General features: G+C 45.1%; 1 long non-coding RNA gene and 1 pseudogene across 1 annotated transcript; one reads left to right on the top strand and one right to left on the bottom strand.

Moving 5' to 3' along the window:
* Positions 1 to 5,236: 5,236 nt before the first annotated feature.
* On the bottom strand, positions 5,237 to 15,227 carry LOC115116686 (RCC1 and BTB domain-containing protein 1-like; annotated as a pseudogene).
* A 670-nt stretch (positions 15,228 to 15,897) lies between these two features.
* Positions 15,898 to 17,703, top strand: LOC135568310 (uncharacterized). Its single transcript, XR_010462609.1, has 4 exons — positions 15,898 to 16,655; positions 16,743 to 16,914; positions 17,005 to 17,066; positions 17,149 to 17,703. It is a non-coding gene; the product is annotated as an uncharacterized LOC135568310 (long non-coding RNA).
* The last annotated feature ends 9,158 nt before the right edge of the window (positions 17,704 to 26,861 follow it).

The following is a 26,861-nucleotide window of genomic DNA, read 5'->3' as shown; positions in this document are numbered from 1 at the left end:
TGCTTGGTTATGTGTATGTATTGCATGTTTCTGGACCTTTATAACTCAATGACCCTTGGTCTATAGAGGAGTTATACCCTAGTATATGAGATTGACTGGTAGCAGTCAAGCTCTCATTGAGTCTTTAACCTTTCCCTATATTGATCAATCCCCTTGTCAGTAAGGCTTGGTAGGTGTGGCTGTGTATGGGGCTGACCAATAGTGTCCTCTGAGGGTAGGTCTATTTTGTCTGTGTAGAACAGGGGTGTCCAACAGGTCGCAGCCCACCTATGAGTGAGTTGCTGAAAGTATACATGTTCCACTACAAACTGTCATAAACAAATCTCACAAGAAATCTACTCAACATTGATATAACTCCACCCCTGGTTAACCACTATTGGCTGAAAAGGATCGGTGTCCCGCTAGCGGGACAACTTCCGGTGAAACTGGAGGGAGCGCAATTCAAATAAATAATCATAAATATTATGCATTTTAAACATTTAGGTACATATAAGTGTCTTATATCGGCTGAAAGCTTAAATTCTGTTTTACAGTAGCTATTACTGCAAAACAGTCCGATTTACAGTAGCTATTACAGCGAAAACATGCCATGTGATTGTTTGAGGACGGCACCCCACATCAAAATAATTTTTCCACTGGCACAGGTTTCATACATTCTCATATAAAGATTAAATATTCACTTACTTCTGAAAATCTTCCTCTGATTTGTCATCCAAAGGGTCCCAGCTATAATTGCAGTGTCGTTTTGTTAGATAAAATCCTTCTTTATATCCCAGAAAGTCTGTTTAGTTGGTGCCATCGATTTGAGTAATCCACTCGTTCAACTTGCAGAGAAAGGAATCTGAAAATCTACCCCTAAACTTTGTTTCAACAAGTCAAAATACGTTTATATTTACTCCTCAGATACCCTAAAATGTAAACAAACTATACTATTTCTTTTGTAAAGAAGTATGTTCAATAGGAAACCGATTTTAGCGGGTGCGTAATTTCTTCATGGAGTGTGCAAAAACAAATTTCAAGACTTGGTCTTTCTACTAAAACTGTTATTTCTTATTTGTTTTTGAAGTTACAAGCCTGAAACCTTGACCACAGATTGCTGACACCCTGTGGAAGCCATAGGAATTGTGTCCAGGGAGCTAATTTTCAATATGACCTTTCTCTTGCATTTCTAAGAGGATGGTCTCTCTCAAATAAAATAATTCCAGTTTGTTTTTCTTTGGATTTTCTCCTACCACATCTATTGTGTTATATTCTCCTACATTATTTTTACATTTCTACAAACTTTAAAGTCTTCTTTCCAATGGTAACAATTATATGCATATCCTGGCTTCAGGTCCTGAGCTACAGGCAGTTTACTTTGGGCACGTCATTCAGGCAGGAAGTGGAGAAAAAAGAGGCCTAGCCCTAAGAAGTTTTAAAAAGTCAAAACTAACACAATATTTGCCAGTACATTTCCAGCAATATTGCATGTCTGTCTTTGGTGTGCACGTTTGTCTATCACTCTGTGTTGCCAGTTGATGAGGTAACCATCTTGTGGGATAGAAATACTTTCTCCACTCCTTCTCAATTAAATGTTACATGCAAAGTAGGCTTCCATGGCAGATTAATGTATATCATGAGTAATTATAATTGAGCTGGTCATGGGTGCACCTCAGCCACGCTCAAGGTCCTAAACGATATCTTAACCGCCATCGATAAGAAACATTACTGTGCAGCCGTATTCATTGATCTGACCAAAGCTTTCGACTCTGTCAATCACCCATCCTCATCGGCAGACTCGACAGCCTTGGTTTCTCAAATGATTGCCTCGCCTGGTTCACCAACTACTTCTCTGATAGAGTTCAGTGTGTCAAATCGGAGGGTTTGCTGTCCGGACCTCTGGCAGTCTCTATGGGGGTGCCACAGGGTTCAATTCTTGGACCGACTCTCTTCTCTGTATACATCAATGATGTCGCTCTTGTTGCTGGTGAGTCTCTGATCCACCTCTACGCATATGACACCATTCTGTATACTTCTGGCCCTTCTTTGGACACTGTGTTAACAACCCTCCAGGCAAGCTTCAATGCCATACAACTCTCCTTCCGTGGCCTCCAATTGCTCTTAAATACAAGTAAAACTAAATGCATGCTCTTCAACCGATCGCTGCCAGCACCTGCCCGCCTGTCCAACATCACTACTCTGGACGGCTCCGACTTAGAATACGTGGACAACTACAAATACCTAGGTGTCTGGTTAGACTATAAACTCTCCTTCCAGACCCACATCAAACATCTCCAATCCAAAGTTAAATCTAGAATTGGCTTCCTATTTCGCAACAAAGCATTCTTCACTCATGCTGCCAAACATACCCTTGTAAAACTGACCATCCTACCAATCCTCAACTTCGGCGATGTCATTTACAAAATAGCCTCCAATACCCTACTCAACGAATTGGATGCAGTCTATCACAGTGCAATCCGTTTTGTCACCAGAGCACCATATACTACCCACCATTGCGACCTGTACACTCTCGTTGGCTGGCCCTCGCTTCATATTCGTCGCCAAAAGCACTGGCTCCATGTCATCTACAAGACCCTGCTAGGTAAAGTCCCCCCTTATCTCAGCTCGCTGGTCACCATAGCATCACCCACCTGTAGCACGCGCTCCAGTAGGTATATCTCTCTGGTTACCCCCAAAACCAATTCTTTCTTTGGCCGCCTCTCCTTCCAGTTCTCTGTTGCCAATGACTGGAACGAACTACAAAAATCTCTGAAACTGGAAACACTTATCTCCCTCACTAGCTTTAAGCACCAACTGTCAGAGCAGCTCACAGATTACTGCACCTGTACATAGCCCACGTATAATTTAGCCTAAACAACTACCTCTTTCCCTACTGTATTTATTTTGTTTATTTCTACTTTGCACTTTCTACCACTGCAAATCTATCATTCCAGTGTTTTACTTGCTATATTGTATTTACTTTGCCACCATGGCCTTTTTTCCCTTTACCTCCCGTTTCTCACCTCATTTGCTCGTATATCTATATATCGTATATAGACTTGTTTATACTGTATTATTGACTGTATGTTTGTTTTACTCCATGTGTAACTCTGTGTTGTTGTATGTGTCGAACTGCTTTGCTTTATCTTGGCCAGGTCGCAATTGTAAATGAGAACTTGTTCTCAACTTGCCTACCTGGTTAAATAAAGGTGAAATAAAATAAAATTAAAATAAATAATGAACAAAAATATAAATGCAACAATTTCTAATATTTTACTGAGATACAGTTCTTATGAGGAAATTAGACAATTTAAATAAATTCATTTGGCCCTAATCTATTGATTTCACATGACTGGGAATACAGATATGCATCTGTTGGTCACAAATACCCTTAAAAAATAGTTAGGGGCGTAGATCAGAAAAGCAGTCCCTACCTGGTGGGACCGGATCCGAAAAGCAGTCAGTACCTGGTGGGACCGGATCAGAAAAGCAGTCAGTACCTGGTGGGACCGGATCAGAAAAGCAGTCAGTACCTGGTGGGACCAGATCAGAAAAGCAGTCCCTACCTGGTGGGACCGGATCAGAAAAGCAGTCCCTACCTGGTGGGACCGGATCAGAAAAGCAGTCCCTACCTGGTGGGACCGGATCAGAAAAGCAGTCAGTACCTGGTGGGACCGGATCAGAAAAGCAGTCAGTACCTGGTGGGACCGGAACAGAAAAGCAGTCAGTACCTGGTGGGACCGGATCAGAAAAGCAGTCAGTACCTGGTGGGACCGGATCAGAAAAGCAGTCAGTACCTGGTGGGAACGGTATTTGCCTCATGTAGCATGACATCTCCTTCGCATAGCATTGGTCAGGCTCTTGACTGTGACCTGTGGAGTGTTGTCCCACTTCTCTTCAATGGCTGTGCAAAGTTGCTGGATATTGGCGGGAACTGGAACATGCTGTCGTACACGTCGATCCAGAGCATTCCAAACATGCTCAATGTCTTGTGAGTATGCAGGCCATGGAAGAACTGGGACATTTTCAGCTTCCAGGAATTGTGTACAGATCCTTGCAACATGAGGTGATGGGGGGCGGATGCAGCACGACAACGGGCCTCAGGATCTTGTCACGGTATCTCTGTACATTTAAATTTCCATCGATAAAAAGCAATTGTGTTCGTTGTCCGTAGTTTGTCTGCCCATACCATAACCCCATCATTACAACATTGACATTAGCAAACCAAATTCTATAAAAACACTCCAAATATGGTAAATAAATTAACATAAAATTATCTGGAAACAGCTCTGGTGGACATTCTTGCAGTCAGCATTCCAATTGCATGCTCCGTCAAAACTAGAGACATCTGTGACATTGTGTTGTGACAAAATTGCACATTTGAGTGGCCTTTTATTGTCCCTAGCATAAGGTGCACCTGTGTAATGATCATGCTGTTTAATCAGCTTCTTGATATACCACACCTGTCAGCTGGATGGATTATCTTGCCAAAGGAGAAATGCTCACTAACAGAGATGTAAACAAATGTGTGTAAAACATTTGAGTGAAATAAGCGTTGTGTATGGACATTTATGGGATCTTTTATTTCAGCTTAAGAAACATGGGACCAACACTTTACATGTTGAGTTTATATTTTTGTTCAATGTATATCATGTGTACCTGTTATTTGCAAACGTTGCCATGAAATAAGTAGCAGCAGTACAGAAACATTGCTAGACCTGCACATTCCTCACTCGCTAGATTCGCAATTAAAGGGCCAGATGCACAAGACGAATTACACAAACAAATCTTCCAGACCTAAAAATATTTTTATGTAAATGTGATTTAAGCATTGACATGGACTCAGAACATCACATTTGATTATTTCTCATGGAACTATTCTCATTTTGCGAGTGAAAAAATAATCTCAAACCAGGATTTTTTTTTACTGAGAAAACACAATACAGGGCCCCCTTAGTTCAAAATAAATTTTGTGATTTCGATCTTGTCTCATGGCTGCAACTACCCAACAGGTTCGGGAGAGGCGAAGGTTGAGTCATACGTCCTTCGAAACATGACCCACCAAGCTGCGCTTTCTAACACCCGCTCGCTTAACCCGGAAGCCAGCTGCACCAATGTGTCGGAGGAAACACTGTTCAACTGATGACCGAAGTCAGCCTGCAGGCGCCCGGCCTGCCACAAGGAGTCGCTAGAGCGCGATGTGCCAAGTAAAGCCCCCCCCGGCCAAACCCTCCCCTAACCCAGACGACGATGGGTCAATTGTGTGCCGCCCTATGGGACTCCCGGTCATGGGCGGTTGTGACACAGCGGCTTAGAACCCCAGGCTGTAGTGACGCCGCAACACAGCGATGCAGTGCCTTAGACCGCTGCGCCACTCGAGAGGCCCCTTTAGTTATTTATTAACCATTATTTTACCAGGTTTATGGACAGAAAACATTTACTTCTTGGACTCTAAAGTCCCGTGGGAAGAGTTGCATGGGAGAGGAGAAGAATGTGCCTATTTGAAAGCTAAAAATAAGAATGACTAGCTCACGACATGCTTCATTTTTTAAAAGTAGTTCTCATGCTATTAAAAGGTTGGAGACCCCTGGTGTAGAGGAACTCCAGAAAGGAGCGGTAGACGGGGTAGGAGAACTGGTCGATCTCTATCACCTCCTTCAATCCTCATTCCAATGGTACTGGAACACCTAGCAGTGGAGAGAGTGAGAGAGGACTGTTAGCTGTTACGAAGTGCTCATAACTAGCAGTAGAGAGGTAGAGGACAGCTGTAAGCCAGTTAATCACTTAACATAATTAAATATTCTCCATTTAAGTGTCTGGGTCCTTGAAAAGCACTCTGTACAACTTGTGTTTTATTATATTCCGAAACAATGCCACATTTCTTCACTCACTATGAAAGATAGAACTTGCAATGGGTCTGGTAAAACAACTTGACTCAATAGCCCATTCATCTTCCAACTTTCACTATAATCCAGAAAGTTCTTAGTATGTAATGATGTTAGCTGGCTAACTTGATCTTGCTTTGTTAGAGCCCAGTGAGCAACCTACCTGACGTGGAGCATGGCCTGTACGTGGATGTTTGCACCGTCCACGCTGAACTTGAGGTCGGCCGTCTCTGGGATATCAAACTTCTCCTTCAGAGACTGGGCCACCATCAGGAAGTCATCATGCTCCGGATAGAAGACACACACAATGCTCTGTCAACAGGAGAGGACACACGCACAATGCTCTGTCTACAGGAGAGGACACACGCACAATGCTCTGTCTACAGGAGAGGACACACGCACAATGCTCTGTCTACAGGAGAGGACACACGCACAATGCTCTGTCTACAGGAGAGGACACACGCACAATGCTCTGTCTACAGGAGAGGACACACGCACAATGCTCTGTCTACAGGAGAGGACACACGCACAATGCTCTGTCTACAGGAGAGGACACACGCACAATGCTCTGTCTACAGGAGAGGACACACGCACAATGCTCTGTCTACAGGAGAGGACACACGCACAATGCTCTGTCTACAGGAGAGGACACACGCACAATGCTCTGTCTACAGGAGAGGACACACGCACAATTCTCTGTCAACAGGAGAGGACACACGCACAATTCTCTGTCAACAGGAGAGGACACACGCACAATGCTCTGTCAACAGGAGAGGACACACGCACAATGCTCCGTCTACAGGAGAGGACACACGCACAATGCTCTGTCTACAGGAGAGGACACACGCACAATGCTCTGTCTACAGGGAGACGCACAATGCTCTGACACACGCACAATGCTCTGTCAACAGGAGAGGACACACGCACAATGCTCTGTCAACAGGAGAGGACACACGCACAATGCTCCGTCAACAGGAGAGGACACACACACAATGCTCTGTCTACAGGAGAGGACACACGCACAATGCTCTGTCTACAGGAAAGGACACACGCACAATGCTCTGTCTACAGGAGAGGACACACACACAATGCTCTCAGGACCAGGGAGTAGGCAGGGCCAGACGCTATCTGGAGGGGAGGAGAGGAGTGAACGTTAGAGGAGGTAGTGTATGTACTCACCTGTTGCACACAGAGACCCTGCAGGCCCACCAGGCGACAAGGTGTCAGCTGATTCCCATTGTTGCCCAGCAGCACAACTGAGAGAAACACACACAGGCTGATTAAATACAAATATTAAACACATTTCATATCAAACCCACGTTCAAACAGTGGTCACTCAACTCTCCATTCTCAACCACAGCCAGAGTAGGTTTGACCTCAGGTGACGCTAACAGCCACCTTGTTCTGCAGACAGTTGGACAAACTCCTGGGGTTGGGCTGGTTGGCTGTGGACCCTGGCACCACCTGGCAGTTATTGTAGCCCCACGCATACAGGAGGGGAAAACAGGAAGGGCTGCATACAGGAGGGGAAACAGGAAGGGCTGCATACAGGAGGGGCTGCATACAGGAGGGGGAAAACAGGAAGGGCTGCATACAGGAGGGGCAAACAGGAAGGGCTGCATACAGGAGGGGCAAACAAGAAGGGCTGCATACAGGAGGGGCAAACAAGAAGGGCTGCATACAGGAGGGGCAAACAAGAAGGGCTGCATACAGGAGGGGCAAACAAGAAGGGCTGCATACAGGAGGGGCAAACAAGAAGGGCTGCATACAGGAGGGGAAAACAGGAGGGGCAAACAAGAAGGGCTGCATACAGGAGGGGCAAACAAGAAGGGCTGCATACAGGAGGGAAAACAGGAGGGGCAAACAAGAAGGGCTGCATACAGGAGGGGCAAACAAGAAGGGCTGCATACAGGAGGGGCAAACAAGAAGGGCTGCATACAGGAGGGGCAAACAAGAAGGGCTGCATACAGGAGAGGAAAACAAGAAGGGCTGCATACAGGAAGGGCTGCATACAGGAGGGGCAAACAGGAAGGGCTGCATACAGGAGGGGCAAACAAGAAGAGCCAGAGAGTCACATTCAACTGATTAACTTGATTTTCTTCAGGTTTAATAATACAGATCTAACAGCAGTACCCTGACAATACAACAGGTTCATTCTAGAATGGTGTCAGTCGCTGGATCACTGTGACATAAAGCTGAATCAACAGATGTTAACAATAGGGCCTTTATATCAGAGCATAGGTTTATAGGTTCACAGTAAGTGAGTTTAGACCAGGGCACAATGGTAAGGAGTTTAGACTGCACTGTTTCTCAATCTCAACCCCTGGTCTGTGGAATGTTGTTGGGAAGCCCCTCAGATGGTTATCTGACAGACACAAGTGTTATTTAGAATAGAAGTAGTCCTCCATGGAGAAATATAATATAGGGTAGATTCCATCTTTCACCCTGTCTTTCCCTGCTTTCTCCGTCCATCCAATTAAAAAAAATATATATATATATTGCATTTTCTTCCCAGTTACAACCTTGTCTCATCGCTGCAACTCCTTAATGGGCTTGGGAAAGTCGAAGGTTGAGACATGCATCCTCCGAAACATGATTTACCTAGCCCCTACTTCTTAAACACACTCCACGCAGGAGTGGACGACCGAAGTCAGCTTTCAAGTACCCGGCCCGCCACAAGGAGTTGCTAGAGTGCGATGAGCCAAATAAAGCCCCCCGGCCAAAACCCAGGCAGTAGTGGCACCTCAGCACTGCGATGCAGTCCCTTAGACCGCTGCACCACTCGGGACCTCACCATCCATCCATCCATCCATCCATCTCTCTCTCTATCCTTTCAGGATAGTCAGTTTAAGAGGGTATGTTTGGCAGCATGAGTGAAGGGGGCTTTGTTGCGAAATAGGAAGCAGATTCTAAATTTAATTTTGGATTGGAGATGCTTAATGTGAGTCTGGAAGGAGAGTTTACAGTCTAACCAGACACCTAGGTATTCGTAATTGTCCACATATTCTAAGTCAGAACCGTCCATAGTAGTGATGCTGGACGGGCGGGCAGGTGCGGGCAGCGATTGGTTGAAGAGCATGCATTTAGTTTTACTTGCATTTAAGATTTAAGAGCAGTTGGAGGCCAGGGAAGGAGAGTTGTATGGCATTGATGCTCGTCTGGAGGTTAGTTAACACAGTGTCTAACGAAGGGCCAGAAGTGTACAGAATGGTGTCATATGCGTAGAGGTGAATCAGAGAATCACCAGCAGCAAGATCGACATCATTGATGTATACAGAGAAAAGCGTCGGCCCAAGAATTGAACCCTGTGGCACCCCCATAGAGACTGCCAGAGGTCCGGACAACGGCCCTCTGATTTGACACACTGAACTCTGTCTGAGAAGTAGTTGGTGAACCAGGCGAGGCAGTCATTTGAGAAACCAAGGCTGTTGAGTCTGCCAATAAGAATGTTGTGATTGACAGAGTCGAAAGCCTTGGCCAAGTCGATGAATACAGCTGCACAGTATTGTCTCTTATCGATGGTGGTTATGATATCGTTTAAGACCTTGAGCGTGGCTGAGGTGGACCCATGACCAGCTCGGAAACCAGATTGCATAGCAGAGAAGGTACGGTGGGATTTGAAATGGTCGGTGATCTGTTTGTTAACTTGGCTTTCGAAGACCTTAGAAAGGCAGGGTGGGATAGATATAGGCCTGTAGCAGTTTGGGCCTAGAGTGTGTCTCCCCTTTTGAAGAGGGGGATGACCGCGGCAGCTTTCCAATCTTTGGGGGATCTCAGACGATATTAAAGAGAGGTTGAACAGGCTAGTAATAGGGATTGCAACAATTTCAGGCTGATAATTTTAGAAAGAGGGTCCAGATTGTCTAGCCCTGCTGATTTGTAGGGATCCAGATTTTTACAGCTATCTGGGTTTGGGTGAAGGAGAAATGGGGAGGCTTGGAAAAGTTGCTGTGGGGGGTGCAGGGCTGTTGACCAGGGTAGGGTGGCCAGGTGGAAAGCCTGGCCAGCCGTAGAAAATAGCTTAAAATTGCTTGAAATTCTAAATTATTGTGGATTTAATCGGTGGTGACAGTGTTTCCTAGCCTCAGTGCAGTGTGCAGCTTGGAGGGGGTGCGTCGGTATCCTTCCAGGATACCCGGGCCAGGTTGATTAGAAAGGCCTGCTCACTGAAGTGTTTTAGGGAGCGTTGGACAGTGATGAGGGGTGGTCTTCTGACCGCAGACCTATTACAGACGCAAGCAATGAGGCAGTGATCGCTGAGATCCTGGTTGAAGACAGCAGAGGAGTATTTGGAGGGAAGGTTGGTTAGGATGATATGAGGGTGCCTGTGTTTACGAATTTGGGATTGTACCTGGTAGGTTCATTGATCATTTGTGTGAGATTGAGGGCATCAAGCTTAGATTGTAGGATGGCCGGGGTGTTAAGCATGTCCCAGTTTAGGTCACCTAACAGCACGAGCTCTGAAGATAGATGGGGGGGCAATCAATTCACATATGGTGCCCAGGGCACAGCTGGGGGCAGAAGGTGGTCTATAGCAAGTGGCAACGGTGAGAGACTTGTTTCTGGAAAGGTGGATTTTTAAAAGTAGAAGCTTGAAGTGTTTGGGCACAGACCTGGATTGCATGACAGAACTCTGCAGTAGATTGCAACTCAGCCCCCTTTGGCAGTTCTATCTTGTCGGGAAATGTTTTAGTTAGGGATGGAAATTGCAGGGTTTTTGGTGGCCTTCCTAAGCCAGGATTCAGACACAGCTAGAACATCTGGGTTGGCAGAGTGTGCTAAAGCAGTGAATAAAACAAACTTAGGGAGGAGGCTTCTAATATTAACATGCATGAAACCAAGGCTTTTACGGTTACAGAAGTCAACAAATGAGAGCGCCTGGGGAGTAGGAGTGGAGCTAGGCACTGCAGTACCTGGATTAACCTCTACATCACCAGAGGAACAGAGGAGGAGTAGGATAAGGGTACGGCTAAAGGCTATACGAACTGGTCGTCTAGTACATTCGGAACAGAGAGTAAAAGGAGCAGGTTTCAGGGTGCTGTAGAAAAGATTCAAGGCATAATGTACAGACAAAGGTATGGTAGGGTGTGAATACAGGGGAGGTAAAGGCTTTGAGTAATGATGAGAGAGGTATTGTCTCTAGAGACGTCAATTAAACCAGGTGAGTTCACCGCGTGTGGGAGATGGGAAGGGAGGGTTAGGTGAGGTATATTGAGCAGGGCTAGAGGCTCCACAGTGAAATAAGACAATAATCACTAATCAAAACAGCAATAGACAAGGCATATTAGGTCCGTTATATTCCAAGATGGCGTAGCAGTAGTTGTCCTGTCGTATCGTCTCTCTGTAAATATCGTCTCTTTTTCGTTTTAGATATTTTTTAGATATTTTTTTTTCTTCGCATATCCTTAAAAACATTTTGCTAAACCTAAGCTTCCAAATACTCTTCTGCAACCCGCCAATGTAGCTACTTTCCTAAAGTAGTTATATTTACTTCGGAACCGGACCCTCTCAACTGAAGCTAGCCAGCTAACTACCAGCTATGCTAGCGGTCATCAACTAACCTTTAGCTCGGAAAGCTCTCGCCAGTTCGAACAATGCGACGCTAACCAGAGCATAACGGACCTAATAATTTTTTTTTACCCCCGGATTCCCACCACAAACGGAACATTCTTCAGCTGGATCCTCGCAACTAGCTATCGAGCTAAACAGCAACCCTGGTTGATTTCCGTTTCCACCCACGTAGCTTGAAGCTAGCCCGGCCAGAGCTCCTAGCATACTCCTGGGCTACAATACCTTGACTACGACCGGTCTATCGATATCAGCGCATGAAGAGGAATAAACAGACTCACCCCATCGCGACGTCCTCCAAAGGCTAACTCTCTAGCCCTCGCTATCTCCTTGCTTGCTAGTTCGGCACGCTAACTGCTAGCTTGTTTAGCCCAGGTCCGCTAACTACTACCTTGTTTACCCCGGCCTGCTAATCTGTTAGCTTGTTAGCACAGGCCTGCTAACCGTCCCGCCGCGTCCCAAAAACGCAGTGGCCCATATGTACTCTATCTCTTCCCGATTTAAAAAAAAATGTGTTTATACCTTCCGGAAACTTGCCTCACCCAATGTGATACGGAATCGCTATTATCTTTATTTTTAGAACACACTCAAGAACCTCCAGAAGCTAACCAGCTAGCTAGCTACAAGCTATTTAGTCATTGTTAGTTTTCTTTACCTGGATAACACTCGCCAGCCCAGCCCACCTGCCCCATCCACCGCTGCCCCCTGGACTCTGATCACTTGGCTACATAGCTGATGCACGCTGGACTGTCCATTAATCACGGTACTCCATTCTGCTTGTTTGTTTTATCTGTCGGCCGAGTTGCCTAGTCAATGCCATCTCACCTGCTGTTGTTATGCTAGCTGATTAGCTGTTGTCTCACCCACTGTTTTAGCTAGCTTTCCCAATTCAACACCTGTGTTCACTGTATGCATCGCTGTATGTCTCTCTCAAATGTCAATATGCCTTGTATACTATTGCTCAGGTTAGTTATCATTGTTTTAGTTCACAATGGAGCCCCTAGTCCTATTCCTCACACCCCTGATACCTCCTTTGTCCCACCTCCCACATATGCGGTGACCTCACCCATTACAACCAGCATGTCCAGAGATAAAACCTCTCTCATCATCACCCAGTGCCTGGGCTTACCTCCGCCGTACCCGCACCCCACCATACCCCTGTCTGTGCATTATGCCCTGAATATATTCTACCATGCCCAGAAACCTGCTCCTCTTATTCTCTGTCCCCAACGCTCTAGGCGACCAGTTTTGATAGCCCTTAGCCGCACCCTCATACTACTCCTTCTCTGTTCCGCGGGTGATGTGGAGGTAAACCCGGGCCCTGCATGTCCCCAGGCACCCTCATTTGTTGACTTCTGTGATCGAAAAAGCCTTGGTTTCATGCATGTCATTAGAACATTAGAAGCCTCCTCCCTAAGTTTGTTTTACTCACTGCTTTAGCACACTCTGCTAACCCTGATGTCCTTGCCGTGTCTGAATCCTGGCTCGGAAGGCCACCAAAAATTCAGAGATTTCCATACCCAACTATAAGATCTTCCGTCAAGATAGAACTGCCAAAGGGGGAGGAGTCGAAGTCTACTGCAGAGATAGCCTGCAAAGTAATGTCATACTTTCCAGGTCCATACCCAAACAGTTCGAGCTACTAATTCTGAAAATTACTCTCTCCAGAAATAAGTCTCTCGCTGTTGCCGCCTGCTACCGACCCCCTCAGCTCCCAGCTGTGCCCTGGACACCATTTGTGAATTGATTGCCCCCAATCTAGCTTCTGAGTTTGTTCTGTTAGGTGACCTAAACTGGGATATGCTTAACACCCCGGCAGTCCTACAATCTAAGCTAGATGCCCTCAATCTCACACAAATCATCAAGGAACCCACCAGGTACAACCCTAACTCTGTAAGCAAGGGCACCCTCATATACGTCATCCTGACCAACTGGCCATCCAAATACACCTCCGCTGTCTTCAACCAGGATCTCAGCGACCACTGCCTCATTGCCTGTATCCGCTACGGAGCCGCAGTCAAACGACCACCCCTCATCACTGTCAAGCGCTCCCTAAAACACTTCTGTGAGCAGGCCTTTCTAATCGACCTGGCCCGGGTATCCTGGAAGGACATTGACCTCATCCCGTCAGTTGAGGATGCCTGGTCATTCTTTAAGAGTAACTTCCTCACCATATTAGATAAGCATGCTCCGTTCAAAAAATGCAGAACTAAGAACAGATACAGCCCTTGGTTCACTCCAGACCTGACTGCCCTCGACCAGCACAAAAACATCCTGTGGCGGACTGCAATAGCATCGAACAGTCCCCGCGATATGCAACTGTTCAGGGAAGTCAGGAACCAATACACGCAGTCAGTCAGGAAAGCTAAGGCCAGCTTCTTCAGGCAGAAGTTTGCATCCTGTAGCTCCAACTCCAAAAAGTTCTGGGACACTGTGAAGTCCATGGAGAACAAGAGCACCTCCTCCCAGCTGCCCACTGCACTGAGGCTAGGGAACACGGTCACCACCGACAAATCCATGATTATCGAAAACTTCAACAAGCATTTCTCAACGGCTGGCCATGCCCTCCGCCTGGCTACTCCTACCTCGGCCAACAGCTCCGGCCCCCCGCAGCTCCTCGCCCAAGCCTCTCCAGGTTCTCCTTTACCCAAATCCAGATAGCAGATGTTCTGAAAGAGCTGCAAAACCTGGACCCGTATAAATCAGCTGGGCTTGACAATCTGGACCCTCTATTTCTGAAACTATCCGCCGCCATTGTCGCAACCCCTATTACCAGCCTGTTCAACCTCTCTTTCATATCGTCTGAGATCCCCAAGGATTGGAAAGCTGCCGCAGTCATCCCCCTCTTCAAAGGGGGAGACACCCTGGACCCAAACTGTTACAGACCTATATCCATTCTGCCCTGCCTATCTAAGGTCTTCGAAAGCCAAGTCAACAAACAGGTCACTGACCATCTCGAATCCCACCGTACCTTCTCCGCTATGCAATCTGGTTTCCGAGCCGGTCACGGGTACACCTCAGCCACACTCAAGGTACTAAACGACATCATAACCGCCATCGATAAAAGACAGTACTGTGCAGCCGTCTTCATCGACCTTGCCAAGGCTTTCGACTCTGTCAATCACCATATTCTTATCAGCTGACTGCCTTGCCCGGTTCACCAATTACTTTGCAGACAGAGTTCAGTGTGTCAAATCGGAGGGCATGTTGTCCGGTCCTCTGGCAGTCTCTATGGGGGTGCCACAGGGTTCAATTCTCGGGCCGACTCTTTTCTCTGTATATATCAATGATGTTGCTCTTGCTGCGGGCGATTCCCTGATCCACCTCTACGCAGACGACACCATTCTATACACTTTCGGCCCGTCATTGGACACTGTGCTATCTAACCTCCAATCGAGCTTCAATGCCATACAACACTCCTTCCGTGGCCTCCAACTGCTCTTAAACGCTAGTAAAACCAAATGCATGCTTTTCAACCGATCGCTGCCTGCACCCGCTTGCCCGACTAGCATCACCACACTGGATAGTTCCGACCTTGAATATGTGGACACCTATAAGTACCTAGGTGTCTGGCTAGACTGCAAACTCTCCTTCCAGACCCATATCAAACATCTCCAATCGAAAATCAAATCAAGAGTCGGCTTTCTATTCCGCAACAAAGCCTCCTTCACTCACGCTGCCAAGCTTACCCTAGTAAAACTGACTATCCTACCGATCCTCGACTTCGACGATGTCATCTACAAAATGGCTTCCAACACTCTTCCCAGCAAACTGGAAGCAGTTTATCAGTGCCATCCGTTTTGTCACTAAAGCACCTTATACTACCCACCACTGCGACTTGTATGCTCTAGTCGGCTGGCCCTCGCTACATATTCATCGCCAGACCCACTGGCTCCAGGTCATCTACAAGGCCATGCTAGGCAAAGCTCCGCCTTATCTCAGCTCACTGGTCACGATGGCAACACCCATCCGTAGCACGCGCTCCAGCAGGTGTATCTCATTGAGCATCCCCAAAGCCAACACCTCATTCGGCCGCCTTTCGTTCCAGTACTCTGCTGCCTGTGACTGGAACGAATTGCAAAAATCGCTGAAGTTGGAGACTTTTATCTCCCTCACCAACTTCAAACATCAGCTATCTGAGCAGCTAACCGATCGCTGCAGCTGTACATAATCTATTGGTAAATAGCCCACCCATTTTCACCTACCTCATCCCCACAGTTTTTATTTATTTACTTTTCTGCTCTTTTGCACACAAATATCTCTACCTGTACATGATCATCTGATCATTTATCACTCCAGTGTTAATCTGCAATATTGTAATTATTTGCCTACCTCCTCATGCCTTTTGCACACATTGTATATAGACTCCCCTTTTTTTCTACTGTGTTATTGACTTGTTAATTGTTTACTCCATGTGTAACTCTGTGTTGTCTGTTCACTCTGCTATGCTTTATCTTGGCCAGGGGCCTGTTGCACAAAAGTAGAATTAAGACATCCGGGATAAATGACTCAGCTGAGCTCAATGAAGCCAAAACATGTGCGTCCAGGCTTAATTGGTTGCACAAAGACCTAGCCAGGATGAGCAGACACGGATTCATTAAACCAGGTGAAACCAATCCTGGATAGGTGCGCGCTCACGGCTCACTCAAATAGACCCCGCCACAGATCACAGATTAACTGATTTACCATGGCAACTAGAGCCGCGTACTTTTCCCCGTCGGAAGCACAAATCCTCATGGAGGCATACGAGGAGGTAAAAGATATAATTAAGAAGAAAGGCAACACCGCCACAGTGATAAAGCAAAGAGAAAAAGCGTGGCAAAGTATTGCAGACCGCCTGAATGCGTAAGTAGTGCACAATTACACACTCACCGCTCCGCTGAAACATCACAATTACAATTCAAATATTTAATTCACATCTCCAAAAATGCAGTTGTACTGTAATTATGAAACGGTTAAATTTTTAATTGAAATGCACTGCAGATATGAGTGAAATTGTGTAAAGTAACTCCATCACACTGTATAAAGCTATGATAATTTTTTTGATATTTTTACTGAAAACAAGACAAAAATACCAAGTAATTTTTTGCAGTGTGACTCCATTAAATGTGTGTGTGTGTGTGTGTGTGTGTGTGTGTGTGTGTGTGTGTAGATTAAACATGAACGGGCCAAAACGGACATGGCAGCAGGTCAAAATCAAATACAAGAACATTCTGCAGAATGGTATGGTCCCTGACTAATATTTAACAAAGCACAAGCATATATTGTACCCAGAAGGTGCCTGCTCACACATTGTCTGTACTGTTTTAGCAGTGAAAAAGAATACCCACAGACAAGGCACGGGTGGTGGGTCACCAAAGGCTGACCTTACCCCAGCAGAGGACATTGGAGCTAAATAAAGGCAGGCCCGTCTTAGAGGGGATCCCTGGGGGGAAAGAGACGAGCATAGGTTCCTCCCAAGATGCCACCCGCTTCATTCAAGGTATGTCCTTCCATCTCTACATGGGATACAACCACATTCATATTGAATCAATTTGGACTGTCTGACTTTGGTTTACCTATTGCCTTGCAGTGCCTGGCAGCACTGTGTTCCTGTTAGAGCCACCAGCACAAGCACCAGACGATGCTGATCCAGTGAGTACTCCATCAAAGGCATACTGTAGGCCTGGCATGTCTTGTCTACTAGCTTCAATATGAATCCGATTAAATGTGATAGGGTGAAGGCCCCAGTGCAGCAGCAACAGCACATGATGGAGACGATGATGAGGAGGAGACCATCTCTCTGATTCCAGAAGGCATGAGGTATCATGTTAAGACTGTGAAAGTACTATTTACTCTACAATGGTGAGGAGTCCTCATCAAAATCAAAAAATCTAATTTCTTTTACAGGACCCAGATGCTATACAGTGGGAAAACCAGCCTGGCAACATAGTGCGTATTAATAAAAGGACACCACATCCTGCCAAATTCCAGCTGCGCTAATTGTATTGTGTTCACAGAGCTCACAAGCTATCAGAAAGTTGTATGGCAACCACCTCCGGCGCCAAATAGAACTGGCAGACATAGACATTCAGTACAAGAAGAAAAAGATGGAAAATCTTGCACTGGAGTCCGAAATAAAAAAGAGGACAATTAGGAAACTGGACCTTGAAATAAAAAAACTTGAGAGGGAGGTGAGATATGCCTTCAATGTACACTGTATGCTAACTGTAACACAAATGTATTAATCATTATTTTTCTTTCCTCCCCAGCTCCAAGAAGATGACACAGCTCCTAAAGTCAAGTGAGCCATGACATATGAGCTCTTATTGTGAGCACACAGGACGGTGGCATCTTTCTAAGATTTTTTTATTTTCCCAGCAATCAGTACAACCAAGTCATCGTTATAAGGCATCGCCCTCTTTGCCCACCCCCCAGCACCAGGTGTGGCCACTAGCCTATATGAAGGCCCAAAATTGTGTGTTCCTTTCTGCTCTGACAATGGCATGCCCATTCGTGCGAGATGTGGTGGATGAAGAAGCACTTGTGCTGAGGAGAGCCTTCAGGCGAGAAAGGGTCTTCAGGGACCGGTTGGACCCACTGGCCTTCCCTGATGACCATCTATATGAAAGATACAGGTTTTCTGCAGATGGCATCAGGTATCTATGCAGACTACTGGGTCCCAGGATTAAGCACCGCACTGCACGGAGCCATGCACTGAGTGTGGAGCAAATGGTTTGTGTGGCCTTGCGCTTTTTGCTAGTGGAGCCTTCCTGTACTCAGTGGGGATGCAGAACAGCTGAACAAGGCCACAATTTGCCGCACAATAAGGAGTGTGTGTCTGGCTATCAAAGCATTAGCAGATGTCTTCATCTCCTTCCCTGGCCACAGAAGACTCTGTGACATCAAAGAGGAGTTCTATAGGATTGCAGTTAAGAGGATCTACAAATTACAGGACAACTGTTAACACATAGTAGGATACTCATTACTTTGTGTGACAGGTTTCCCCAATGTCATTGGTGCAGTGGACTGCACACACATTTTGTGTGTGAATTTTGTGAATAGGAAATCCTTTCACAGCATTAATGTTCAGGTGAACATAACTTTTTGATATTGTCCATTGACGAACACTCTGCATTGCCAGTGATGTGCATTGATTGGTGTAATATTCCTCATCTTATGATTTCAGATGGTCTGCAATGCTGACTGTGTGATCAGCAATGTTGTGGCAAAATGGCCTGGCTCAGTCCATGACTCCAGAATCTTTCGGGCCTCTGAAATCTATCAGTGCCTATCACAAGGTAAGCCACACAACCCCTATTTATAACCATCATGGCTGTGTCAAGAATATCACTGTGTTTATGAGGTAGTAATGATGAGATTTTGTGTTGACAGGTGAATTCTCTGGTGTGTTGCTGGGAGACAGGGGTATGGCTGCCAGCCTTTTCTCCTGACACCTTTCACAGACCCCCAGGAAGCACAGCAGGCCTACAACCATGCCCATGCCAGGACCAGGGCCAGAGTTGAAATGACCTTTGGCCTCCTGAAGGCACGCTTTCACTGCCTTCACAAATTAAGGGTCAGCCCTGTTAGGGCATGTGATATTACTGTGGCTTGTGCTGTCCTCCACAATGTGGCCTGCCTGAGGAAGGAGAGGGCCCCCAGAGTGCCACCAGCCATGGACTGGGACAATCCGGCAATCTTCCCTGATGACGACAGTGGTCGGCTGCTGAGGGACCAATATGTGTTGAATTATTTTAGTTAGTATGTGTGCTTTCAATTTTGGTTAAATATGTCCTGCGGTGGCAGAGGAATTCGGGTTTTTTGGGTTCGTTTTTGACGAATTTGGCCTCTTATGATGTTTGTGCGGTATACTGTGTAATACAAGGCTGCAGGGAGGCTACTGCATCCATTCATTTGTCTGTTCAGTTGATGTGTATGGATTTGTCCTGCATTTATTTTAGTGTGCAGACATGCAGGGTGTGTTATATACAGACCTTTGAATGTGTATGTATCATTTTGTATAATATGCTTGGATTCTGTGCTTTCCATCTTGTAGAGTCACTGTGACTTCAGTTTCGAAAGGAGCTGATGGTTTACCTGCTTTGTTTTGTCCTTATTCAATAAAGGAACATAATGTTACACATTGTGTTTTTATATTCATATGGAATGTGTATTTGTTTATATGACAGAGTACTAGGGCCACACTGAAGAAAAAGGATAAAGTCATAAATTTATGAGGCTGGTTCTTTCTGCAGAAAAGCTACATATTGTTTTTACAGTTTTGATACTTATGACAATGTGTTAATATTCTGGCACATCAGCATGTCTTTGTTTATGAAACCATACTGAAGTACAATTTCACGAAATGCCCCACATCTGTCATTTTAACAACTGTCCTCCTTTAAAACAACTGGTTACAATATTATGACTTGTGTTTTTTTCCCTCTGTGGCCCTAATATTCTATCATTTTATATATAGCCTTATAGTCTATGGGAAACTGTAAATTATCTAATGATAGCAACATCTAAAAATCATTTTTTATCCAAAATCATTGAAATTAATGATCACAAACGTTTAAATAATAACAGTGGGTCTAGTTATATGTGATAACAATGTATAGTGAGCAGTGAAATAACTATTGGTTTCCATTTGTGGTGACTGCTGACTGACATTAGGGATGAGATTAAATAGATCCTGAATTTAGCCTGGTCTGGAGCAGGCTAGCTCCACAGAATAAATCTCCATGGTAATTTATACCATAACATATCCTCCTGCCCCCTATCCATCTTTAGTGCAACCGGATTACGGATCAATTGAGCCAGGATCACCAAGATATCCTGGCTTAATCCCTTATCCTAGTTTTGTGCAACAGGCCCCAGGTCGCAGTTGCAAATGAGAACCTGTTCTCAACTAGCCTACCTGGTTAAATAAAGGTGAAATAAAAATAAATAAAAAAATATTGACATTAGGGAGAGGCATGCGTAGCCGAGTGATCATAGTGTCTGCCAACCTGCTCTTGTTGAGCAGGTTGGCAGACACCAGCACTGGACACCCCCCCTGGTTAGTGGTCCTGTTCCCCAGCAACACTTAGAACAGACGTCAGCTCTATGGAAGACATTTCCATGTCCAACATTCTGTGACATCCTCTTGAACATTGTGGCCCTGTTATCTATGCGCTGTAGTATCCTCAGTGGCCAGGACTGAGGCTGACCCTGAGTAGGAGGAAAATGAAGTCCAGCTTCTTAGGTAGGATGGTGCTCTGGCTGTCCCCTTTTCCCAGACAGTACTGCAATTCAGACCAAACACATACACATATACATATATATGAGAGAGAGAGAGAGAAAAAATATTTTCTTCACTTTATTTCTTGAACTGCATTGTTGGTTAAAGGCTTGTAAGTAAGCATTTCCTGGCAAGGTCTACATCGATTGTATTCAGCACACACACAGCGACTACTTCAATCATCTGATTACTCACATTCTCGTCAACGTTGAACAAAATTATAAAACGCATGTAAAGTGTTTATCCCATGTTTCATGAGCTGAAATAAAATATCTCAAAAGCTTATTTCTCTCATTATGTGCATAAATTTGTTTTACATCCCTGTTAATGAGCATTTCTCCTTTGCCAAGATAATCCATCCTCCTGACAGGTGTGGCATATCAAGAAGCTGATTAAACAGCATGTTCATTACACAGGTGCACCTTGTGCTGGGGACAAAAAGGCCACTCTAAAATGTGCAGTTTCGTTACATAACACAATGCCACAAATGTTTCAAGTTGAGGGTGTGTACAATTGGCATGCTGACTGCATGACGTCCAACAGAATTGAATGTTAATTTCTCTACCATAAGCCGTCTCCAACGTCATTTAGAGGGGGGGGTGCTAAGGAGTATTTCTGTCTGTAATAAAGTCCTTTTGTGGGGAAAAACTCGTTCTGATTGGCTGGGCGTGGCTCCCAAGTGGGTGGACCTATGCCCTCCCAGGCCCACCCATGGCTGCACATCTGCCCAGTCATGTGAAATCCATAGATTTAGGGCCTAATGAATTTATTAAATTGACTGATTTCCTTCTATGAACTGTAACTCAGTAAAATCTTTGAAATTGTTGCATGTTGAGTTAATATTTTTGTTCAGTACAGATGACCTCATTGGCAGAGGTTCCAAATGCACAGGCCTGCAGTATGGACAAGAGCTTCTCCCCCCTAAAGTAAAAAATCATAAAAATAAACACAATAACAAGGCTATATACAGGGGGTACCGGTACTAAGTCAGTGAGCCGGGAAGTTTACATACACCTTAGCCAAATACATTTAAACTCAGTTTTTCACAATTCCTGACATTTAATCCTAGTAAACAGTTCCCTGTTCCCAGTTCCCGGTCAGTTAGGATCACCACTTTGTTTTAAGAATGTGAAATGTCAGAATAATAGTAGAGAAAATTATTTATTTCAGCTTTTATTTCTTTCATCACATTCCCAGTGGGTCAGAAGTTTACATACACTCAATTAGTATTTGGTAGAATGCCTTTAAATTGTTTAACTTGGGTCAAACGCTTTGGGTAGCCTTCCACAAGCTTCCCACAATAAGTTGGGTGAATTTTGGCCCATTCCTCCTGACGGAGCTGGTGTAACTGAGTCAGGTTTGTAGGCCTCCTTGCTCGCACACGCTTGTCCAGTTCTGCCCACAAATCTTCTATAGGATTGAGGTCAGGTCTTTGTGATGGCCACTCCAATACCTTGACTTTGTTGTCCTTAAGCCATTTTGCCACAACTTTGGAAGCATGCTTGCGGTCATTGTCCATTTGGAAAACTCATTTTCCACCAAGCTTTAACTTCCTGACTGATGCCTTAAGATGTTAATTCCATATATCCACATAATTTTCCTCATGATGCCATCTATTTTGTGAAGTCCCCCAGTCCCTCCTGCAGCAAAGAACCCCCACAACATGATGCTGCCACCCCCATGCTTCACGGTTGGGATGGTGTTCTTTGGCTTGCAAGCATCCTTTTTCCTCCAAAAATAACAATGGTCATTATGGCCAAACAGTTCCAGTTTTGTTTCATCAGACCAGAGGATATTTCTCCAAAAATAACAAGCTTTGTCCCCATGTGCAGTTGCAAACCGTAGTCTGGCTTTTTTTTAATGGCGGTTTTGGAGCAGTGGCTTCTTCCTTGCTAAGCGGCCTTTCAGGTTATGTCGATATAGGACTTGTTTTACTGTGGATATAGATACTTTTGTACCGTTTTCTCCAGCATCTTCACAAGGTCCTTTGCTGCTGTTCTGGGATAGATTTGCACTTTTCGCACCAAAGTACGTTCATCTCTAGGAGACAGAACGCGTCTCCTTCCAGAGCGGTATGACGGCTTCGTGGTCCCATGGTGTTTATACTTGCATACTATTGTTTGTACAGACGAATGTGGTACCTTCAGGCATTTGTAAATTGCTCCCAAGGATGAACCAGATTTGTGGAGGTCTACAATTTTTTTTCTGAGCTGTTGGCTGATTTCTTTTGATGTTCCCATGATGTCAAGCAAAGAGGCACTGAGTTTGAAGGTAGGCCTTGGAATACATCCACAGGTACACCTCCAATTGACTCAAATGAGGTCAATTAGCCTATCAGAAGCTTCTAAAGCCATGGCATAATTTTCTGGAATTTTCCAAGCTGTTTAAAGGCACAATCAGCTTAGTGTATGTAAACTTCTGACCCACTGGAATTGTGATACAGTGAATTATAAGTGAAATAATCTGTCTGTAAACAACTGTTGGAAAACTTAGTTGTGCCATGCACAAAGTAGATGGCCTAACTGACTTGCCAAAACTATAGTTTGTTAACAAGACATTTGTGGAGTGGTTGAAAAATGAGTTTTAATGACTCTAACCTAAGTGTATGTAAACTGTAGGTCCTGGATTGTAGGAAGCTTGGAAGCAGTGATGTACTGGGCAGTACACATTACAACAGTGGCGCTATAATTGACAGATGCTTATATCTCTTGATCTGTTGTACTCAGAGTGATGCAATGTGGCACACATGCTCAGGGATGAGTCTAGCTAACCTGTAAAGTATGATTCAGACTTGGTCGCATGGTGGCACTGTTGGATAGGAAAAATCATCCATGCAAGCTCATAGCGGCCATATTGTTTGAGCACGAGTCTTGAAAATATATTGTTTGAAAATGTGCAACTATAGCGGCTATATACCAAATTTGGTCCCCCAAAAAGTATCCAAAATACATCAAAAGCATATTACATTGCATGATCAGTTTGATTTTGAGTTCTGATATTTGGCAAGTGTGCTAAGCAGTACAGAAGTAGCTCATCCTAGGGCAAAATGTCCAATTTGTCCACATTTTCATTCTAACCTAGCACAAACCCAACTAATCACCAAGTCCTATTTGAATCAGGTGGGTTAGTGTTGGGCTGGAACAAATATGTGCAACCTGAGGAATGGATTGTGAAACACTGACCTTACCTGTGGTCAATTCTAAATCAAGTGACCTGAGACATAGGTTAAAAAAAAACTTGATACTGTTTTAATGCAGAGTGTCCGGAAGTGAGAGACAACAAATGATGTGACTTGTCAACATTCAGCAAGACCAATTGAATTCAGAGCTACAGAGACAGTCACTTTCCTATGAAATAAATAGGGCGAAGGTCACTAGAGCACTGTCTGGCTTGACAAACACTAGACACAAGTCTAGATCATTTTGGCATAAATCGAAATTGAATCATTTTTTCAAGAACATCAACAAAAACACACACATACATATAGTCAGATGTTTGGTAAACAACAGGTGTGTAGACTAACAGTCAAATGTTTACTTACAGTCCTTCCCAACAATGCAGAGAGAGAGAAAATAGAGGAATAATACAAAAGTATTAACCTGCAACAATAAGTGTGTTACCGTGGCAATATACACAGAGTACCAGTACCAGCAACAAAGCCTCCTTCACTCACGCCGCCAAACTTACCCTAGTAAAACTGACTATCCTACCGATCCTCGACTTCGGCGATGTCATCTACAAAATTGCTTCCAACACTCTACTCAGCAAACTGGATGCAGTTTATCACAGTGCCATCCGTTTTGTCACTATAGCACCTTATACCACACACCACTGCGACCTGTATGCTCTAGTTGGCTGGCCCTCGCTACATATTCGTCGCCAGACCCACTGGCTCCAGGTCATCTACAAGTCCATGCTAGGTAAAGCTCCGCCTTATCTCAGTTCACTGGTCACGATGGCAACACCCATCCGTAGCACGCGCTCCAGCAGGTGTATCTCACTGGTCATCCCTAAAGCCAACACCTCATTTGGCCGCCTTTCGTTCCAGTTCTCTGCTGCCTGTGACTGGAACGAATTGCAAAAATCGCTGAAGTTGGAGACTTTTATCTCCCTCACCAACTTCAAACATCTGCTATCTGAGCAGCTAACCGATCGCTGCAGCTGTACATAGTCTATTGGTAAATAGCCCACCCATTTTCACCTACCTCATCCCCATACTGTTTTTATTTATTTACTTTTCTGCTCTTTTGCACAACAATATCTCTACCTGTACATGACCATCTGATCATTTATCACTCCAGTGTTAATCTGCAAAATTGTAATTATTCGCCTACCTCCTCATGCCTTTTGCACACAATGTATATAGACTCCCCTTTTTTTTCTACTGTGTTATTGACTTGTTAATTGTTTACTCCATGTGTAACTCTGTGTTGTCTGTTCACACTGCTATGCTTTATCTTGGCCAGGTCGCAGTTGCAAATGAGAACTTGTTCTCAACTAGCCTACCTGGTTAAATAAAGGTGAAATAAAAAAATAAAAACCAGTAGCTAGTAGATGTGCAGTGCTACGAGGTAGTTGCGGTTGATATGTACATACTGTATAGGTAGGGATAACGTGACTAGGCAACAGAATAGATAATAAAACAGTAGCAGCAGCACAAAGGGTCAAAGCAGATAGTGAAATAGTTAACCATTAGCTACCCACAGACATACTATTTAGCAGTCTTGTGTTTTCGGGGTAGAAGCTGTTTAGGGTCTTGTTGGTTCTAGACTTGGTACATCGGTACCGCTTGCTGTGTTGTAGCAGATAAAAGTTTATGACCTGACTAGCTGGAGTCTGAACATTTTTAGGGTCTTCCTTTGACACTGCCTGGTATAGAGGCCACTGCCCTAGTGATGTACTGGGCCGTATGCACTACCCTCTGTAATGCCTTGTGGTCGGATGCCAAGCAGTTACTATACCAAGCGGTGATGCTGCCAGTCAAGATGCTCTCAATGGTGCAAATGTAGAACTTTTTGAGGATCTCGAGAGCCCATGCCAAATCTTTTCAGCCTCCTGGGCAGTGGAGGCTGCTGAGGGGAGGACGGCTCATAATAATGTCGGGAACGGCGCGAATGGCATCAAACACATTCAAAACATGTTTGATGTTCCACTTATTCCGCTCCAGTCATTTCCACGAGCCCGTCCTCCCCAATTAAGGTGCCACCAACCTCCTGTGCTCCTGAGGGGGAAGAGGCGCTGTCGTGCCCTCTTCACGACTCTGTTGGTGTGTGGACCATGATAGATCCTAAATTATGTTGACACCGAGGAAATTGAAGCTCTCAACCTGCTCCACTACAGCCCTGTCGATGTGAGGGGGGGGCGTGTTCGGCCCTCCTTTTTCTGTAGTCTACAATCAGCCCCTTTGCCTTGCTGACTTTGAGGGAGAGGTCTCTGAGGGCACACTTATACAGGTACTAATCAGTGGGAATAGGGGACAGGTGTGCGTAATGAAAGTTCCGGAAGGATCCGTGACAGGACAGCAGTTTCCGTTCAATTGAATGTACTGAACGCAGCCCAGTTGATTCAGTGGGCGTTTCCTGTTTTATTCACTCTAATCTAGGGTCAGAACAGAGGTACATTTAATACAGATCATTGGTCAAAGTGGCTGTGCCCTTCTGTTTGTCTATTTGTTTGATAACAAGAATGTTTGATTTTTACCCCCGCGGTATCCAATTGTAAGTAGTTACTATCATGTCTCATCGCTACAACTCCCGTACGGGCTCGGGAGAGAGGAAGGTCGAAAGCCATGCGTCCTCCGAAACACAACAAGGATATCCCTACCGGCCAAACCCTCCCTAACCCGGACGACGCTAGGCCAATTGTGCGTCGCCCCACGGACCTCCCGGTCAAGGCCGGCTGCGACAGAGCCTGGGCGCGAACCCAGACCACTGCGCCACCCGGTAACAAGAATGTTTAACACATCTTGTGGCCCCTCATGTCTGCAAATTGCACCTCCATCTCCCATTTCTGATTTTAGTAGCTCTGAAAATAAACTACCCACAATCAATCTCATCAACTAATTGAATTATTTAACTGCCACAGGTGTAACCCAGAGCCATGGTTACCATCCCCAGTGATTGAGATCCCAGTCAGCTGGGTTGATTAGTCCAATGGGAGCTAGC

This window comes from Oncorhynchus nerka, linkage group LG3 (genome assembly GCF_034236695.1).
Source record: "Oncorhynchus nerka isolate Pitt River linkage group LG3, Oner_Uvic_2.0, whole genome shotgun sequence".
Taxonomy (NCBI): domain Eukaryota; kingdom Metazoa; phylum Chordata; class Actinopteri; order Salmoniformes; family Salmonidae; genus Oncorhynchus; species Oncorhynchus nerka.
Note: the sequence above shows the minus strand (reverse complement) of the source record. Positions and strands in the feature narration are given on the sequence as shown.